This window comes from Cavia porcellus, unplaced genomic scaffold (genome assembly GCF_034190915.1).
Source record: "Cavia porcellus strain 051 isolate PalLab524CR breed Dunkin Hartley unplaced genomic scaffold, mCavPor4.1 scaffold_5, whole genome shotgun sequence".
Taxonomy (NCBI): Eukaryota; Metazoa; Chordata; class Mammalia; order Rodentia; family Caviidae; genus Cavia; species Cavia porcellus.
The window spans coordinates 43313509-43335648 of NW_026947488.1; positions in this window are offsets into that span (position 1 = coordinate 43313509).

The window sequence follows — 22140 nt, forward strand, 5'->3', positions numbered from 1 at the left end:
CTCAGAATCCCCTGCAATCCCCTGCTTCTAGAGAAATGCCAATAATATAAACATTTATTGTTATGTTGATAAATTTTGGGCTAATTTCCTTAGGCAACAATAGATGGCTGATACCACTATCAAGCTTTGAAGATGGTAATATGAGGTCTCTCTACTATTGAAGACCTTCAAATAATTTCAAATTAAGACAGGAGAGATAGAAAAAAACCTATAGAATAATGTGAAAAAGACTGTAATAGTGAGCTAAATAATATTTAGGGGAGGAAATGGTACATTCCATTCATGATCACTACAGAACTATGTATACTCTACGAAACAAAGAATTGTCTGCCCCTAAAGAAAGTCCCCTACTTTGGGGAAAATACACAAAGGATGATTTCCCAAAGCAGTTCAGGTAATACAAGGATGAGACGGGGGAGAGGAGGAAGAGCTGGGATGTGCAAAGGAGACCTATGGCACTTACTGATTGCTTGAGTCCTGAGTACTTTATACACATTGTGTTATTTGACATTTACCCCAATTCTGTGATCTAGGTGGAATTTTCTTTACCCTATTAATGGGCACCAGATAGTGAAAAGATCCAATAAGCAGTGGAACTAGAATTTGAATACATAGGTTGTTGGATGCCAATGCTTAGTTTTGTTCTACTGCACTGATTTGTTTTCTCTTATTCCCCAAATTTTCATCTTGCCCTGTGGAGTACCAAGGTTTGGCAAGTGTTATGTTCTGAAGGATTCTACAGGTTTTGACAAAGTTCATCACTAAAGCTATGCTAAAAGTCAGAGAGTGTTGTGAAATTTCTTACTAGTCCACTGCCCCCAGACAACTGTTAAAGTTTCATGGGGGATTGGGCAGATATTTCAGGAATGATCAGGAAATAAATAATGGGTAAAAGTCACCTAGACAATAAATTTTCTTCTTCTTCTTTCCTAACTTTACAGATGAACAATACTTTTCAATCTTATTTAACTGTATTGAGGTACCCCAAATAGAAATGTTCACTGTCATCATCAGCTTGACAGATATGATGAGGTCCAAATTTTGAAGATCCCTTGAGAAATTAAGAATAAGCACACTATATTTCTTTTCCAAGAAAAAAATATTGATGACTGACATTTCTTAGGGAATATACATTTCAGTATGTTTCTCATTGCTCATTATCTGTGAACTATAGTGCTGTAAAATTAAACTTGCAAAGCTGAGCTAAAAGAAAAGTTGTTATTACCAGGTGAGGAATGGCTAGAAGTTAGCCCTGATAATTGTGCTGATAGAGTAGAGTGCCATTTACTTAATGTTTTAACCTATATTGTTGTGCTTGAACAGGATACCACAGCTTGGGTCATCTACAATGAGAAAACATATTGGCTCACAGTTCTGAAAGGTGGGCCTTTTTGATGTCATGCCCAGGAAGATGAGACCACATCATGGGAGTACTGAGAGTCGGAACTTGCCCTTGTATGCCAACATTAATCCTATCCAGGCGGGAAGTGCCTCCTGGGCTAATAGTCTCACACAGGTTTTAATTCTGTTAGATTCCAGCCTGAGCTTTAGAGGGGACATATAGTCAAACCACAGCACTTCTGTATTGTGAGAGGTGCTGAAATGTTACCTCAAAATGGTTCTTTCATGGTTTTATTCCACAATTGCTATGACTAGACTTATTTCTTTTGTTTTCTACAAAGTCTAGTTCTGAATGGATGTGCAAAACAGTTAGATGATTAGGAAACCAAAATCACAGATGAAGGGTCCTTCCTGAAAATTTATCACAATCTTCTTTAAGAATAATGAAAATAAATATACGTTACCCATACATTCCATCTCCAGAGAAAGGAAACTAATATGACCTAGAGACTATAAAATAGGAAAGCAACAGAGAGAAGCAACAGCTGGGAGGAAAGAAAAGAAAAATGAAAATAGCAAGCCTCCTGCTTTTGCTAGGCAAGCTCTCCAGCACTGAGCTATACTTCCAGCCCGCTGGTCCTGCTGGTTTGAAAGAGATTTCCATTGATTTTACGATGCAGCTGGAGGGTACTGGGAGGAACTTAATGGCAAAGGGACTGTGAAAAATTTAGGAGTGTGAAAAATGTAAAGTCAAGGGTAAATGTAAAATATTAACAAATAAGCCTGTGTGGGGACGAGTCAATGGCTCTTTTCACTCTTTTCCCGTTAACCCATTTGGTAGCTTGCTGATTCTGAGAGTTTTAGCTGACTAACAAGGATAATCTGAAGATTATATAAGTGGCTGAGAGCTATGGCTAGTTTTCAGCTGTTGTTGGAATATTACAATGTTTTAACGAGCAATGAGTATTAGCTGAAACTCAACCCAGAGTATAACCAAGATGAAACTTTGTCAAAGTTTATATTTTTGAATTGGGGTCTAAGTAGTATTTGAGGTAAAGGGTGTAGGTTACTGGTAGAGTGCATGCTTAGCATGGGTGAGGCCTTGGACTCAAGCCCTGGCACAGAAGACAGAACAAAACTAAGAACATGGCCTATTGCCTATCCTTGTTTAGTAGGTGGGCACTAGAAAGTCCATAAAATCTCTCAGATATCTGTAATTCACCCCAAGTCTAGTGACTGTAGGAGATATAATCTCTGAAGAAATAACGTAGATTGGATTCATCTCGATTGGTATTTTAAAATTCTTGCTCTAATACCATTTCCCAACACTGATCAGCTGTGTAAATTTATTTAATCTGTACATAAGGCTCCAAAGGAAAAAGTCACGAGCTACTTTTTCTTGAAAATGTGATCAACAGATGTTGGTAACTGTTCAGTGTAAGCTAAAGCTGTGCATGAAATATATTTTCCCTAAAAAACAACCCTCAGAGCAGTTTGAGAATACCAACTCTTTTCTCCCCTTTGCTTCATGGCATTGACTGTGTCAGCTTTTGGGAAAGGCTGACCCTTTGAAGGGCAGCTGAGTTCATGTCAATCAGCATGCAAAGTGAAATGAGTTTTCTTTTACTTTAGACTAAGATGATGTAGCACCAAGCTGGAACATATTATGCATGTTTTTCTCCTACTGTGTGACACTTGAAAGTGAAACTGAATGTCAGGGATAAAGATATCGTGCAGATCATAACTAGGTTCCCAGGGATTTGTTGGCGATCACACAGCTGAAGCCTTTGATGGAGGTGTGGGGAGATCTGTTCAGATCTACTGTTCCCCAGATGTCCCCTGCTGTGGCTCTTTCACTTTATCGTGTCTACTCGAAACTTAGGCAGCATTCATCTGGATTTCTGCATAAGCTTAAAGACAGTTAATTTGCAAAATATTACAGAAAACCTTTTCTTTAGAAAAGATACAATTCTTGACTTTCATGCAAATATAAAATGGGCATGTGTCAAAGATTTTATTTAATTCATTAATTAATGAAAGACTTGATAAGATGTCTAAAAGACATCTAAAAGAAGTACCCAAAGAGAAGACATACATGTAGTCTATCAGAAATATTGAAATAAATTTGAATTTGTTTAATTGGTACCAGCATGACTTCTTCCACATAAGGGAAAGAAATCTGCTAAACTTCCACCATATTCATTTGCACAAGTGTGGGCAAGGATCATATGCATTTCTCTTTTTTTTCATAGCAGCATTATAGATAGTAATTAAAATGTAGTAGCAATCCACATGATCACCAACTGATAAGTGGGCAAACAAAACAGCATTTATCTGTGCAGCAGAACACCACTTAGGCTTAGACAGGGATCAGTACTTATTTTGCTATGGATGAGCTTTGGGAAAACTGAGCTACATCAAAGAAACTGAGCCAGAATGCTGTATGTCTCACAATTCCATTCCATTTCTATGACTTGTCCAGGTTAAGCAAATCCATAGAGCCAGATGGTGGTCAGTGATTGACAAAGTTTGGAAAAATGTAGAAATGACAGAGGATGTTAATGGATATGAGTTTTCTTTTGGAGTGATGACAGTGTTCGGAAATTAAAAACTGATAATTGCATGATGATTAATCGTTCTTGTACCTTTCAGTTTCTCACAATTTACCAGATTGAGAGCCTAGATAAAATGAAAGATATAGAGATCTAACAGAATCAGATAACCTGACAACCTGGGCAGGTATTTTGGACCATGCCTAGTTTTTCATTAGAAACATCCAGTAATTTTCAAAGATTCTTTAGTAGTTTACAATTTTTCCCTAGAGAAGAAAATTCAACTAAAACTGTGTTTGTATCTCTAGGGTTATATAAAACAGAAAAGGCAATAGTGTTCTCCTCTTGCTTCTTTTTGCCAAAAGCAATCAAAATAGAACAACAGATGGACCAAGGAGCAGACACTTGAGAGCTGGGGAAATCAAATGGAAAGAAAATCAGGCTTTAAAACACTCTTTGCTTAATCATTGTCCTTATAGCTTATTACTTTGTGTTCCATATTGTGGAAATTTTTAAGAGAAAAATGCTAAATGGCCCAAGCTATCTGAAGCTCCTTGTTTTCATTTATAATCTGTCCAACATTTTGGAATATTATGAAAAGTGCCATGAATGGAAAACTTTGGAGAATAATGTGACAATCATGTGCCAGAGCTCCATGGAAGGAGATACCACACTACATTGTCTTTCTATTGAACCTTCTTACCTTATGCCCTCCCTGCAAGGTTCTAGGCCTCAACCTTTTCATGTTCATTTTTTCTCCAGAAACGTCTACCTGGGGTAAGTCTCCTTCCTACATCCCTACCTTTTTGTTTTTGGTTCTCGTGAAGCCTCATATCATCTTCTTAATGTCCCCTGTCCCTCCACTGGGAGTTTCAGCACATCAGTACCCTACTGTAGTAAACAAAACCAAGCAAGCATGAGTCCCTTTTTCCCTAGAAGAACATGAAGAGGGCTATTACAAGAATGTGTAATTTGTTATTTTCCTTCATGCCACGTTTTATTTCAAACACAGTGGTTAAACATCTTTACTGTATTTCTTGGACCAGAAATAGCTACCATACTATAATTTAGCTACCATACTCTAAGTAGGTAGATCTTAAATGTTAATATTTTGCTTGACCTTTGTTAAAAAGGATTCCTATGCTTTTTCTCAATGCCAGTAGGTGTTCCCCTCAACACTTCTAAAATTCAGTCAGGCAAAAGAATTGTGTTGGTTTGCTAGGGCTCCATAACAAAGTTCCATTGACTGAGCAGCGATAGCAACAGAAATTTCTTTTCCTCACAATTTCGGAAGCTCAAGTCTGAGGCTAAAGTGTTAGCAAGGTTGATTTGACTGAGGCTCTCTTGTTGGCTGTTTTCTCCTGGTATATAAGGTATGCTAAAAAAATACAGTGATAATTTAAGTTTTATAAATTTATTATGTAAAAGATGCATTGCCATTAAACCTCTTCATAATACCTCCCCTTACACACATTAATTTCACTGTTCTTGCCATTTTCTGGAACGTTCTGCAAATCTTCTTTTGTCAGTGTCTTTAGTTGCAGGGTCGTGACCTCCTTGATGTCTTGAATCAATGCAAAATATTTACCTTTTGTGATCATTTTTACCTTGGAGAAGAGCCAGAAGTTGCATGGTACCTGATCTGGTGGTTGAGGACACACAGTAAATTTTTACTAGCCCACCTTTCTGTTGAATGGCAATTGGTATCAGCATTTTTAAAGTTTTGTTTATGTTTTTTTCGGTACTGTGGATCGAACTCATGACCTTGCACTTGCCAGGCAGGCACTTGTGCCACTGAGCTAAATCCCCAGTGGCAGCAGTATTTTTGATCATGCTTTATAAAGACATTTTCAAGCTAGAAACTTTAGACACATAATAACTTCATAAATGTTTTTCAGTTTAGATATCTGTAGTCAATCTAAATATTCCTACAAATCATCACAATAATTTTAATGTGAAATTTATTGAAATATAACTTATGGAGCATACATTTAACTAATTTTAAATATATAATAATCAGGGGCTGAGGATGTGGCTCAGTGATAGAACGCTTATGTATCATGCAAGAGATCTTAGATTTGACTCCTAGAGGTGCAAAGGAGAGTATAATAGCTACAAGCATTTATGTGTGCAATATGGAAAACTGCTCTGCATTTTGTATGTAGATAAATCATACTTTGTGGTCACTCCACAAGATTGACATTATTGACATTTATTGCTGAGAACACAAGGTTCAGAAATGTAACCTATTTCTTCAAATTTGCATAGTTGACAAAAAATGAAGTCTATCCAGTTTTAAAAGTCAAGCCCTATGCTCTATACCACTCAACCTTTCTTTTTTATATAGAGAAATATATTTCATGTGTAGAAATTAAAGGGCACAAATAAAACAAAGTAAATCAACTGTAATCCAATAGTCATTTTGGCATGCACCCTTGCAGTTTATTTCCTGTTCACATGATCAAGGCAGAGCTTGATTTAGTCTGTTACATTACCATAAGCTTGCAAAATAAGCACCGGTTCCCATAGCTCTGAAGTTACCAACAGGTTCTATGTCCGGTGAAGGGGTATGTTCCCCTTCACTGATGAAAGAAAATGACAGCGCTTTCTGGAGTCTTTTATGAGAGCACTCAACCTGTTCACGAGAGCTTCATCTTCATAACTTAATAGCTTCTCAAAGTCCTTGGTGGCTAATATTGATACTGTGGAGGGTGGGATCTCAACATATGAATTAGAACACAAGCATTCATTCTATTCAGAGTGTGACTTCATCAGCTCAGTTGTAAAGAAAGGTCTCAGTTATTCTCTTTTGATAGAATTATATCTGTCTCTGACCTTCATTCTACCAGGTTACCAGGAGATTGGATCCGTGTAAGCATTAGGCTCTTGACCTTCCTTAGGGCCATTTTAAGGACATGAGAGACTTCTGCACAGCTGGACACAGGAGGAGGCCTCTGATTTTCAATGTGGCATGGCACCCTCTGTCACTGTCTCACTGTCCCATGACTCAGGATGTTAGGGAATCCATGTTTCAGGGTCCAGAATAGTACAGAAAAATTCATTCCATTAAGGGCAACAGTCAGCGCTTAGTGCTTAGCAGAGCTTTCCCGAGATCCTCCTACACGCCAGGTTCCTTCAAGGCACTGTGCATCGTCACCTAGGCTGGGCGCCTTTTCTCTTTCTCTGCCTGTCACTCCATGTCTTCCACAACTCCTTCTCATGGTATAATCCTGTTAGCTTAAAGTTTAAAAAAAAATAAGAGATAGAAAAGGAACTATTTACAGTTGGGGGGGGATGAGAGGAATAAAGGACTTACTTTCTGAGAAAGATTTCTATTTATTCGATCTGGTTATCATTTGCAAAATCGGGATTATATTCTACCTGTTTTTATTCAATCTGGCAGTCTTTATTTTTAATTAGATTTTTCTTTATTGTTGAATTTTAAGAATTCTTCGTTCTATTTTATACACAAACTGTTTATTAGGTAGATATTTTGCAATTGTTTTCTCTCATTCTGTCTTCCATTCTCTTAACAGTGAGTGTTACACAGCATAATTTTTAATTTTAATAAGCTTCAGTGTATCAGCTTTTCCTTTTATAGATTGTGCTTTTGGCATCAATCCAAAAACTCACCTTCCAATCCAAGGTGATAAATATCTACCTCTATTTCTATCTCTCTCTCTCTCTCTCTCTCTCTCTCTATTTCTGTCTCTATCTCTATATATGTAACTTCTTGTAGAAACTTTATAGCTTTGGATTTTACTTTGAAATCTGAAGTCCATTTTCAGTTAGTTTTTGTGGAAGGTATAATGTCTAGATGTAGGACCTAGCTCCATTTTTAGAAAAACCTTTCCTTTCTCCATTGAGTCGTCTTTGAGCCTTTGTCAAAGATGAAGTGACAGTACTTGTGTTACTCTAGTGCTGGATTGTGTTATATTCCATTAACCCATGTGTTTATTTTTTCATGGATACTTTGTTGTTTTAGGTGGTGTTGTTTTATATCTTCTTGAAATTGCATAGTTTAGTTCCTCAAACTCTGAACTCATTTTCAGCATTATGTTAGTTATTCAAGGTCTTTTTGCTTTTTCCTTATGCTTTAGAATTAGTATGTTGATTCTGACATAATTGGTGGGGATTTCACATGAGTTACATTGAATCTATTGACGAGAATGAGAACTGACATCTCTGGCTAGAACTGTCAACCAATGCCTGAAAGGAACTGGTTTTAAATTACCAGCAGATCAAACCCTAACCTGGGACCTCACTTTGTATGCTCTGCATTGTTCCCCACAGGTCCCTAGTGAGAGCAAACATCAGTTGCTCACAGGTGCAGCTTCTCAGTCACTTTTGTTGTCTGTCTTCTGTCCCCCGATCCTGCACAGTCTCCAGCCAGTGCTTCCTGGAATCACTTTCCAAGTAACCTAGTGTGTACTCAAAGCCTTGGCTTAGCATTTGTTTTGGGGAAATACAAACTAAGATCTGTTACAACACTGGTACTTGTTCAGCATCTCTGATCCAAAAATTTCACATCTGAAGCACTCAAAATACAAAATTTTTGAGCATCACTATGACTCTATAAGTGGAAAATTCTACACATGATCTTGTGGAATGAGTCACAGTCTAGATGCAGGCACACTAAAAATATTACAGTATAAAATTACCTTCAGGCTATGGATAATGTACATATGCAACAACTAAATTTTGTGTTTAGATTTGAGTCTCATCCCTAAGATATCTCATTTGCATATGCAAACATTGAAAAACCCCTTAAATCTAGCTAGGTGTGATGGTGATACCTGTGATCTCAGCACTTGGGAAGCTGAGGCAAGAGGATCATTGTAAGTTCAAGGCCAGCCTGGGCTACATGGTGAGACTGTATCAAAAAACCAAAACCAATCAACAAACAAACAAACAAACCAACAAAAAAAAAATTAAACCTGAGACACTTTTGGTCCTAAGAACTTCATATAAAAGACACAACCCAAAGGACTGAATACTTCTGCAAGCAGGGAGGCATCACAGCTTCCTGAGGCACCTCAGCCTGTGGTGAGTGCCCAGCACAGTCTACCCAAATCTCAGACTGTTCCGGACCCCCCAGGCTTCTGGGTGCAGAGAAGTGGAGCAGTGGGTTAGAGGCCACTACAGCTGCCTCCCCATCCCCCCCCCGGCTACACTTGGAAGTCTGCTGAGCTCCTGACGGATGGGCGGGCCTACACTAACCCCCTAGCCCAGCCGCACCTAGCCATCTCCTGCAGAGGAGGAGCTGGGCGGAACTGGAGTGCCTGCAGAAGTCCCTTCCTTTGCCTAGAGGACTGTGGATATCTCTGCAAGCAGGGAGGGAACACAGGCTCCTGAGGCACTGCGGCCTGTGGAGAGCACCCTAACCCGGCTGCAATTGAAGAGCTGTGGATCTTCCAAGGGACAGGTGGGCGCACAGTGTCCCTGAGGCCCAGCTTGTCTGGAACTGCGGAGTTCTGAGCAGGCAGAGGAGGGACACTGGTTCTGCAGGCCCAATGGCTTGGGGTAGTGCGGTGTCAGAGTCTCAGTAGCTCCAAGCATAGAAGGGGATTTTCAACAGATCCTGAGGAAGCTTTCAAATAACACTTGAAACACAGAAATATACAAAATGACAAAACGAAAGACCAAATTACAACCTCAAACCTCCAGCCCATCTCAGGAAACCCTAGGAGCAATGTATATAGAAGAAAATATATCCCATCCACCTTATATATCGGACATAATAGCTACTGAAGTTGACAAACAACTCCAGGAAGCTTTAAAGAAATTCAAGCTCGAAATAATCTCCCAGATAAAAGAAGAAATGATAAAAGAAATGAAAGAGATTCTAAATATATCTAAAGAAAACACAGCTAAAAAATTGGAGGAACTAAACAAAAAGATAGAATCCCTAGACGAGCAATATAAGAAACAAACAGAATACATAATGCAGATGCACAGAGATATACAGGAAATAAAAAACTCCACTGAAAGTTGTAAAAACCGCCTTAATGAAAGTGAAGATAGAATTTCAGACCTTGAAGACATGATTGCAGCTAGTGAACAGGAAAGGAAAGATCTTTTGAAAATAACAAGGAATCAGGAAACAACAATTCAACAACTGCAAGACGATGCAAAGAAGAATAACATAAGAATGATAGGGATTAATGAAAGAGAGGGAGACAACATAAAGGATGTCAAGAGGATATTTAGAGAAGTAATAGCTGAAAATTTCCCAAGCATGAGATCAGAAACTGACATCAAGATCAGTGAAGCATATAGAACTCCAAACACTCATAACCAAAATAAAACTACACCCAGACATATAATAATCACCATCCCAGAAATCCAACACAAGAATAGATTACTAAAAGCTGTCAGAGAGAAAAGACAGATCACTTATAAAGGAAAACCTATCAGAATCACAGCAGACTTCTCAGCACAAACGATAAAGTCAAGAAGAGCATGGAGTGAAATATTCCAGATCCTAAAGCAAAATGATTTCCAACCAAGACTGGTATATCCTGCAAAACTATCATTCAAAATAGATGGTGCAATACGATACTTCCATGACAAAGAACAGCTGAAGAACTTCATGAACACCAAACCGACCCTGCAAAAAATATTGAAAGACAGTTTAGATACACAAAGGAAAAAACCACTAAGCAAAGCAAATAATTAAACAGAACAGAAAGATAAAGATGCAACAGCAGAGAGATAACATTCCTACAATTAACCAGCATTTAACAGTAATAACCATTAATGTAAATGGTCTCAATGCACCAATCAAAAGAAACAGACTAGCAGAATGGATCAAGAAACAAAATCCAACCATATGCTGTTTACAGGAAACCCATCTAACCCAGAAGGATACTCACAGACTGAAAGTCAAAGGATGGAAAACAATTCTTCATGCAGCAGGAATCCAGAAAAAGGCAGGAGTAGCCATTCTGTTTGCAGACAATGTGAACTTTAAACCAACAATGACCATAAAGGACAAAGAAGGTCACTACATACTTGTAAGGGGAAAACTCCAAGAGGAAGAGATAACTATCTTAAATATATACGCACCAAACTCCAGAGCACCAAGTTATATAAAACAATTATTAACAGAAATGAAAACTCAAATTATCAGTAACACAATTGTAACAGGAGACCTTAATACGCCATTGACACCAAGGGACAGATCAACCAGACAGAAAATGAGCAAAGAAATAACAGAACTGAATCATACCTGTGAACAAATGGGTTTGATAGACATATACAGGATGTTCCACCCAACAACATTGGAATACACATTCTTCTCAGCAGTACATGGATCATTTTCTAAAATAGACCATATATTAGCTCACAGAACATATTTAAACAAGTGCAAAAGAGCTGAAATCATCCCTTGCATGTTATCGGATCATAGCGCTCTGAAATTAGAAATTAATGATAAAAGATACTGCAAAAATCCCACAAACACATGGAAACTGAATAACACACTCTTGAGTAATCAGTGGGTCACAGAGGAAATTAAAGAAGAAATCAAACAATACCTAAAAGAAAATGAAAATACAGATACAACTTACCGGAACCTGTGGGATGCAATGAAAGCCGTCCTCAGAGGAAAATTTATTGCACTGAGTTCCCACATCAGGAAAACAGAACGAATACAAATAAATAACTTGATGCTACACCTCAAACAGCTAGAAAAAGAAGAGCAAGTCAAGCCCAAAGCCAAAAGAAGAGAGGAAATTATAAAAATCAGAGCAGAAATCAATGCAATAGAGACTAAGAAAACAATCCAAAGAATCAACAAATCAAAGAGTTGGTTCTTTGAAAGAATAAATAAAATTGATAAGCCCCTAGCCAACCTTATTAAAAAAAGGGAAGAAAAAGCTCAAATTCATGCAATAAGAAATGAAAAAGGAGAAATCACTACAGACCCAATAGAAATACAGAAGATCATCAACACCTATTTCGAAAACCTCTACTCTCAAAAGTTTGATAACACAGAAGAAATAGACAGATTCTTAGAAGCATATGAAGTGCCAAAGCTAGATCAAGAGGATGTAAAACTGTTGAATAACCCAATCTCTGCTACTGAAATTGAAAATGTAATTAAGTCCTTACCCACCAAGAAGAGCCCAGGCCCAGATGGATTCACTGCAGAATTCTACAAGAAATACAAAGAAGACCTAATGCCGACACTCCTCAAACTGTTCAATGAAATTGAAAGGGAAGCAATCCTTCCTAAGTCGTTCCTGGAAGCAAATATTACTCTAGTACCAAAACCGGAGAAAGACCCAACTAAAAAAGAGAACTATAGACCGATCTCCCTAATGAACACAGATGCAAAAATCCTCAATAAAATATTGGCAAATAGGATCCAGCAAATCATCAAGAAAATTATACACCATGACCAAGTGGGATTCATCCCAGGAATGCAAGGATGGTTCAACATACGCAAATCAATAAATGTAATCCACCATATCAATAAAGCCAAAAATAAGAATCACATGATCATTTCTATAGATGCAGAAAAAGCCTTCGATAAGGTCCAACATTTATTCATGATAAAAACTCTACAGAAAATTGGAATAGATGGTCTTTACCTCAATATAATAAAGGCCATTTATGACAAACCAACAGCCAGCATCATTCTAAATGGCCAAAAATTGAAAGCCTTTACTTTAAAATCAGGCACAAGACAAGGATGTCCTTTATCACCACTCCTATTTAATATAGTACTGGAAGTACTAGCCAGAGCAATTAGGCAAGAAAGAGAAATAAAAGGGGTAAAGATAGGAAAAGAAGAAGTTAAGATGTCGTTGTTTGCAGACGACATGATACTCTACATAGAAGACCCCCTAAGCTCCATTGAAAGACTCTTAGATACAATAAATAAATTCAGTAATGTGGCTGGATACAAAATCAATACTCAGAAATCAATAGCATTCTTATACTCAAACAACAAAATCACAGAGAGGGAAATAAGAGAAACTGGATTATTCACATTAGCAAGCAAAAAAATGAAATATTTAGGAATTACTCTTACGAAAGAAGTGAAAGACTTATACAGTGAAAACTATAATACACTGAAAAAGGAAATTTAAGATGATCTCAGAAAATGGAAAGACATCCCTTGCTCATGGATAGGAAGAACAAACATTGTGAAGATGGCCATTCTCCCAAAACTCTTATACAGATTCAATGCAATCCCAATAGAAATACCATCAACATACCTTATAGATCTAGAGAAATCACTCCTAAATTTCATCTGGAACCAGAAGAGACCTAGAATCGCAAAGGCAATTCTAAGCAGCAAAGGCAAAGCAGGAGGCATCACAATCCCTGACTTGAAATTATACTACAAAGCAACAGTAGTAAAATCAACATGGTATTGGAATCAAAACAGAGGCGAAGATCAATGGAATAGATTAGAAGATACAACCACAACTACAAACACACTCAACCACCTTATCTTTGATAAAGGAGCCAAGCAGGTTCACTGGACGAACGACAGTCTCTTTAATAAATGGTGCTGGAAAAACTGGCTCTCCATTTGCCGAAAACTAAAGCTAGACCCATGTCTATCACCATGTACTAAATTAAAATCTAAATGGGTCAAAGATCTGAATATTAAAACAGAAACACTAAATCTATTGGAAGACAAAGTGGGTAGAAACCTTGGAGACATAGGAGTAGGTAGAGAATTCATGAACAGGACTCAAACCGCACGGGAAACACTTCCCAGAATCAATAACTGGGACCACTTCTTATTAAAAAGTTTCTGCATGTCAAAAGAAATCTCCAGCATAGTGAAAAGAAAACCCACAAACTGGGAAAAGATTTTAGTGAACTCTCTCTCAGACAAGGGACTCTTGTCTAAAACATATAAAGAATTAAAAAAACTCAGACCTCCAAAATTCAAAGATCCAATCCAAAAATGGGCATCTGAGATGAATACGCAATTCTCAGATGAAGAAATGCAAATGGCAAATAAATATATGAAAACATGCTCATCATCATTGGTCATCAGAGAAATGCAAATTAAAACCACACTGAGATTCCATCTCACTCCTGAAAGAATGGCCAGGATCAAGAAAACCAACAACAACAAATGCTGGAGAGGATGTGGGGAAAAAGGAACTCTCCTGCACTGTTGGTGGGAGTGTAGACTGGTACAGCCTTTGTGGAGGTCTGTCTGGAGGTTTCTCAAAAAGTTGGGATTGGAAATCCCATTTATTCCAGCTATTCCACTTCTAGGCATATTCCCAGAAGAACTGAAAGCATCATACCACAGTGATTTATGTGCACCTATGTTTATAGCAGCACAATTTGTAATTGCCAGATCTTGGAAACAACCCAAGTGTCCATCAACTGAAGAATGGATAAAAAAGTTGTGGTATTTCTATACAATGGAATATTATTCAGCTATAAAGAAGGATCACATTGAGATATTTATCAATAAATGGGCGCAGCTTGAGACCATACGCATAAGTGAAATAAATCAATCTCGCATGTATGAATACCGAATAGTTTCCCTAATGTAAGTAATGATTCAAATATATGAAAATATGTGGCAATCATGATTCCCCATTATGTGGCCTTGAAGCCTTATAAAATTTTTCACTTATTAATTAGAAAGGCTTTATTCTGGGCTTCTTGATATGGAAATATTTGAAGCTATAGTATATGAAGTTTTATCCAAATATCTCAAGGAAAAAGACAGACACTATGGTAACTATTATTCTTTAAAAAAATTATTTAGTTATTTCTTATGTTTATTTTAATTAAGGGAAAAATTAAAAAAATTAGGATATATAATAGTAACTCTTTTCGATTTCCTATTAACTAGTTTTGAAGTCCTGTAATGCTCCCACGATCTTGTTTTGACTGATTAGACTCTGTTCCATTCTGTGGGATAGTATCAAGTCTGAGAGTATAGGCAACTACTTTGAAGGCAATAAGATTCACTAAGATGCCCATTCTGGTTTGACTATTGTCTCCTTTGGAAGTCCTGTAATGTTTACAATGTCTAAGTTTTTTTGGTCTTGTTCTCTACTGTTTTGTCCAACTTTATAATATCTAATGAGATAGACAAATCTTTTTAAGGAAACAAGAGACAACGTTGATAACTATTGTTAATAACCGTGTACTCTGTTCTACATCATGTGCTAAGTCTATCCTTGGTTTTGACTGACAGCTTTGTTCTGCCATATTTGACTTTATTCTCCCCCCCCCCAAAAAGTAATAAGAACTAAGGAGTAATAAAATCTAAAATGTGTAAATTTTGTTGTAAAAAGAGAGGAAGGGAAAAAAAAAAGAGCTCTAATGGATATAACAGCAAGTGTGTATAGGGATGTTGAATAGCTGACTATATTAATGTTTTTGGATCATTGAACACAGCTGTTTGTAGTCTCTCTGTTTGAATGTCTACTTTGTATTCTTTGATACTGTGATTTGAGCAACCATTTCCAAGATGATAATATGTAATCTATTAACAGGTGATTTCTTACTGTTATTTTTTTTTTTTTGTAGTTCTGTATTATATGTAACCTTACACTGCTTTGTTTTGTTTTGTGTTTTTCTCTTTTTCCTCTTAAATAAAAAAAAATAAAATAAAAGACACAACCCACGTACTAAATGATAGGACAATTTCATTTCTTAAATACACTCACTTTCCAAAATACAACCAGTTATAATCAGTGCACAGAAAATCCAATCAAGTAACTTTGTATCTACCTTAGGCATTCAAATTTATTCTTTAAGAGGTCAGAGCAAGCAAACCCTCAAGTTAGCTACAGCTCCAGAAAAAAGAAAAAAAAGAAAGAATAAAACTGAAATGCATTAATTTGAAGAAGTGTGCATGTGTCTGAAAAATCTACCTAAAAATAGCTGAAATGGTAAAAGATGTGTTGCTATTTTAAAGTCAGGAGATTTGCGGTTGCTTCAAGCAACTTTAGCTTCCAGGGTGTTATGGCTCCCTAGATTCAGGTTAGACCATTAAAAACTCAAAAGCACACTGGGGTTCAGTGCCTGCCTCTCCCTCACCCCAAGAAGGAGGGCGAATGAGTGTGAAAAATTAGGTGGAGGAAGAATAAATGGTACAAAGAGAATTGGTCCAAATACCTGTCTTTATTTTTAATAACCTTCAAAGTAAGTCATGCTTGCTAACTGAAAAAGTACTAGACATTCATTGGGGTGGGGGATCCCCTGGGAATGCATCCCATGAAGAGAAAATGGCTTTGTAAAGAAATGGTAACAACACCACACTCCGCTCTCCTGGAAACTTCTCTCTACTTGCAACGGCAAAATGAAATAGCCACTCTGTCAAAGACTCACTCAGCTGCAAAAACAGTGTATTGTAATCTGATATTTATTTGTTTTGAAATGAAGCTGAGCCTTTTGCATTTCAGATTTTTTAGTCTTATGAAGCATCCAGAGAGCCTTTGCTGCCTGCCCTCAACGAACTTTAGAAGTCTACTGAAACATCCTGACTTTTGTAAAATAATTTTTATTCAGGAACCTGAGCCAGAGCTGGCTGAGCTCCCATCAAGATTTGGGAGGAGAAACAAAGATGAATTAATTACGCTTATCAGGCAGTCCTTAAAATGCGTAATGTCAGCCCTTTGTTATGATGTTCTATCTATCAGCTGACACATGGTTCACTTTCCCCTAGAGGGCTGGACTGGAGCTGCAGATCATGGAAAAAATGCTTTGCTGTCCCAGCTCATACACTCAAGTGATTTAAATCTAGTCTCCGGAGAGACCTGACATCATAAGTGGTAATTGTGTTCAGATTATCTAATCTATAAAAACATTACTTCAACACTGCTAAAATTCAGTCACTATCACCATATCTCTTTCCCTGTATCATCTAACTTCATGGGAGAAAAATCACTGTTCCATTACTTTACCATCTAATATTTCCTTAGCTCTGGGACCTGTAGTCAGAGAACACTTGAATGACGCTTTTATTCTGAGGTCACCGAGAAGCTCGGATTCTCCAATCCAGTGTCTATGTCAACCTTTGCTTTTGTTTTGAAGCTTTCTGTTTCCTTGACTTTTTGCAGTAATGGTCCTGGATGTTTCTTTTGTCTCTTTCTTGTATGTCTTCTGGGCCCTTTTTGTGGTCATTCTTCAAGATTCTTTCTTCCAATCTCTCCTTCTTTAAATTCCTCCTTTCAACAGGGACCAGTTCCCTGAATGTCAACCACCACTTCTCTGATGGCTGGAGCTCCCCCCAACCATCCTGAATGATGACATACCCTCAAGGATGGACCTGTCCAGTGGAGGATGCTAGAAGCAGGACATGAAAAGGAGATGCTGAAATGATGTCCTGGAGTCACCCTATCTGCCCTGCACAGCCTATCTTCTCATTCCCTCTATGTACTAGAATTAATCTGTATGTAAAAGTCATTCTTATTGTGTGCCTTTTATAATATGTAATAGAATTTCAATAATAATAATACGGATATAAATGCTTTCCTTATAAAGTCTGTGTGTATCTTACATGATACAATATGGATCAGGTATTTAGCTCAGTGTCTATGTATTCAAAATATCATAGCTATTATTATAAACTCTGTGCCTGCATTTGTACTGGCGGCATGATGCATCAGTGATGCCAAAACAAATGCCTTCAAAACCAAATCCTAATATTCTTATGTTTGGTTTATGACACAGCACATCTCTCGCTCATCAAGGTGTTGATTCTCTCCATTTTCTTGTTCTGGCATCAATAGCCAAATCATATCGAACTAGGCCTTAAACCTCCTGTAACTACTTTTACATGAAATATTTCTCTTCATTTTTATGTTTCTGCTACAAACTCCTTAATTTCATTGTCCCCTGCCCAAATGGTTGCAATTATTAACTCAGTTGTTTCCCCATTTCCTGTGTCTTTTTCTTTCAAGTTATCTTTGGAAACCTGGATGTGAATCATCCCAGAGGGCCTTCTCATGTATTTCCCACTCTGACTGAAGGCCTGAGTGCCATATCAGGGAGTGACACACTTCTCAGCCTGGCATTTGAGATGCCAGCTGATCTTTGGTCCTTGATGTGTCTCCTTTTATTCCACACCATCTAGACTTCTATTTGTCTTTGTTTTCTTAATTCTGTTGCATGGCTCATATTTTTCTTGCCTGTGACGCCTTCATGGTCACCCACTCCTTACATCTCAATACCTCAGTTAGGCTTCACAGCTTCATGGAAATAGCCTCGCTCCAGAAAGTCTTCCTTCCAAAATCAATGTCATTTCCCTTTTCCTTTTTCTTCCTTTATTTATTTGGGCTGTATTCTTTTCAACAGTGATTTCTCAAATTGTAGGGAGCGTTCTGGGCCCCACTCCCAGAGATCCTGTCGGGGCTGGAGCCTAGGAATCTGCATTTCTCACAGGGTCCTGGGAGCTGTTACTGCTGCCGCTGGTGTGGTGACAACAGTTTAGAAGTACTTTATAGCAATTTGGATCTCACTCTCCCCCTGCACTGTAAGCATCTTGAGATCAGAAAATGTGGTATATTTTAATCTTTGTATTTCCTGCAGCTCCCAGCACAGAGTAAATACTTAATAATATTTATTAAAATTGAATAGAGCATAAGGCCAGAGTATTGCTTTTGAACTTGGCATTGGACCTTTGGAGTTACATTAAATTGCTGGTTTCCAGCAACCAGAAAGAACACATCTAATTGCTTTTGCTGAGGGCACAGTCAAATTCTTCCTGGTCTTTGCTGTCATTTTTGGTTTGGGGAATGTGCGTGCATAGCATGTACTTGGAGAATGTCAAGCATTGAAGGCACTGACATGATGTGAATCCAGGGGGAGCAGCATTTGAAGGGCTCCCCCACATGAATAGGATGACAAAAGTTCAACACTTAGGAAATTAAGCATGAAGGTTGCCATGGTAAAGTAACAACAGACTTCAAATCTGTAATTGTACCTGGAGAGAAGCATGTTAGAGTCCCCTCTGAGAAATTCTGTTCCCTCCTATGCTTTTAGTTCTTCAGAAACAAGTCACTCTGAATTCAAGTTGTGCTTCTAATTACCCTTATTATTATTCTCATAATATTCATCAGAACCAACAGGGTTTGCATTAAGAAATTCAGTGGCAGTTCTTCTTGGTTTGGAAATGTGGGCAACTGCAGATTCTGGCAAATTCGTGTCCTGTTTTTCTCCTGGGAGAAGATAACTTTCTCCTTCCACCTGTCTATACAATGATTGTTTCAGGGTATTTTTTTCCCCCCAGAAGCCTCAGGAGGAATTTTGCATATGAAAGTTGCTTTTGAAATCACAAGAAAGACAAAAACAAGTCAGCCAGAGAAACAAAAACCCAATCATTCCCCCAGAGACTTTCCTTCCTAGTTTTTAATGCTTTATGTCAGATGTCTTCTGAAGCGAACGCTATAGAAATTAAGGGAGGATTATAAAGATCATTACAATAAAAGATGTGTGACAAATATGGGTATTTTTTATTTTAAGGAGGCAATTCAATTGCACACAGATGGAACATCGGAAAAGTCACAGCTCCGCATCATCGCTGTTCAGCAGCAGCCGCAGCAGCACAGATGGTACCTTTCCATTCGTACCACGTACCAGCACAGTCAGCCCGTCCAGCTGTCTGCCCCACCTCCACTGCAATTCCAAGTTTACATGGCCAAGGGCGTGTTGGTTAAGCCAGAGACCCCTGGGATGCTGCATTGCCTGGGGTTCTGACTCTACTACCTGATAATATTTCCTTTCTCAAGGAAGCAGCTGGGCTGGCCAGACCATGACTTTTATCTACTGTTCTTGGGTATGGTCCCCCAAGGCTTCCTGCTTCTTTCTCGAGACATGCCACAGATCTATAGTGATGGAGAGACGTGGGCAACATCTACAGACCTCCTGTCAAAACCCCTTGTTTGTTCAAACATCCTGTGACCTTGATGTTTATCTTTATAGAAATTAGAGAGATGTTATAAATTATATCCATGTAATTGGGGGCCATCACATATGTCAATAAGAAGAAGAAGAATTAGAGAAACAAATAGAAAAACAAATAGAGTGGGATTTCCCACATGTATCTGTCAGAATGACTTGTATTGGGGCGGCAGCAGAAGTCCTACTGCCCTAGGAAATGGCTACAGTCCTGTGGGGATAGCACACCCAGGGAAGAGACCAAGTGACTGAGGGTCATTATACTAGGGGAACTAAACAGGAATGAAACGGTTTGCCACGTATCTCACGCTGTCCTGAAATTTGTTTCATTGTGACAAAGCAAAACCGGCAGAGAGGAGAAAATTTCTAATTTTGGCATACTCCAGGGCCCTATAGCTTTTCAAAGTCTAGCATTTATTTATCACTGTAATTCCTGGCCTTATAAGCTCACAGGTTTTACTGACAGTGATAGGCACTTATTTTCAACATTCTAAAGCAAGATTAACATCTGGTGTCTCCTGGCCTTAGCTATCACCACTCAGCTCACAATCCTTTAAACAATGTCATCTTCTGTCCTTTTACTTTTCCGAGGTCCATGTCCTCTGCCATGTGGCTCTGATCTGCCCAAGGATATGGGGTCAGTTTTTTTGCCTTGATTCTTATCTCGCCATGTAACTTGGTTGACCAGTGGAGCCTTGTCAGATGTGACTCAGCAAAGGCTTGAGAAAGAACTTGTTCATTTCCATAGTGCTTTATACCTCTGTTGTTACCATGAGCAAGTACCCAGGCTTCACTGGTAGAGAATGAGAGATATGGGGAGAAAGGCTGAGTTGTTTCAGATGCCCCTGGGAAGAACAGGCTAGATCAACTGCATGCCAACTGACTTAAGGCCAACACTTTATCTTTAAATCCATTGAATTCTGGTTTTATCACTCATGTACTTCTCAAGCTTGCCTAATTCTCTCTATCACCATATATGGGCCTTTGGTGGTGTCTGTAGAAGTTTTAACTTTATTAAAAATAAGAGATAAGTGTCATCTTAATTTCTATAAAGATAGTTAAGAAATGGCATGTTTAAATAAAAAAGGATTTTGTTTGTTTCCTTTTTTTGTTTTTTAAAAAAGTATTTTCAGCAGAAGTTCTACATATGTCTTAACCATAAGATTATATAGTATTTCTTTCAATGGATGTAACATATTAGCCATAATTAGATAATGCCAAGACTATACCCGTTCTGCTGATGAAGAAGCAGTGGCTGAATAAAATAAATTGCTCAAATGAGCCAATATTGGATTTGAGGTCTGAGCACCATTGTGGACTGAGATAGCACTCCCAACCACATTTGCCTGGCTGGAGAAATGTTTATTAGGAGTGAATTCAGTTTCTGTTGCTGTTGCACTTTGCCATCTGTGGTTTTCTCTTGACTATCTTCTCTCCAATCAATCCACTTGTCAACAAGTTGAATGAGATGATATGTATCAGTGGCTTTCGAACATTTGTGCTCACAAAATCACTCCGAGGTCTTGTTAAAGCAGAGATTACTGGAGCCACCCTACAGATTCTCAGATTTGGAGTAGAGACTGGAATTCAACATTTCTAGTAAGTTCTCAAGTGATAAGAAGAAGCTATCAGTCCATAAAAAATGATTTGAGTGTTGTGAAGTGCTTTGTAAACCCTAGAACCTATACACATGGAATGCCAGTGGTCACAACCATCATGGCAAGAAAGAAGCAACACCATGAATGTGCCATCCATGAAGAACTGAGAATTTGTATAGCAAACACATACATTTGCAGTACAAGAATGAGATAAATGCCAAAGAAATAGTCTTTAATTAGAAACCAGTTCTAGGTGGAATAAACATGTTCCCTGGTAGAGATCATTGGATTTTTAGAGTCTACTTACTAAATATCAATTTTGCAACAAACCTTTTCCCCTCACATTAATGTGTGCAGATTACTGTCCTTCTAGAACTCTCCACCTACTTGTTTAAACCTCAGCTTGCTGTCTCATCTCTTAGCCAAGGCTGTCCCAACTGCTGCATCGCCAGCAATGGTGCTGGGCTTGGGTCACCTCCCCACAGGAGTCTGCACTAAGGGTGTTCATGTCAGTGACTCCTGTAGAGAGTGCTCTCAGAAGTCTGAAGTGGGGCATGGGAACAGGACACGGCAGGAGCAAAATACCATACAGTAGGGGTTAAAGCCTTGGTCTTACCCCATGGGAGCCCTGGAGCATAAATGACACCACGAGCCGTCTAATTTGTGATCCAGTATCAGTCAATGATGGTAAGCTGCCCTGGGGTGGGGGCATCGTGTGCAGGGCTAGGCAGGTCTGTTAGGCACTGGCT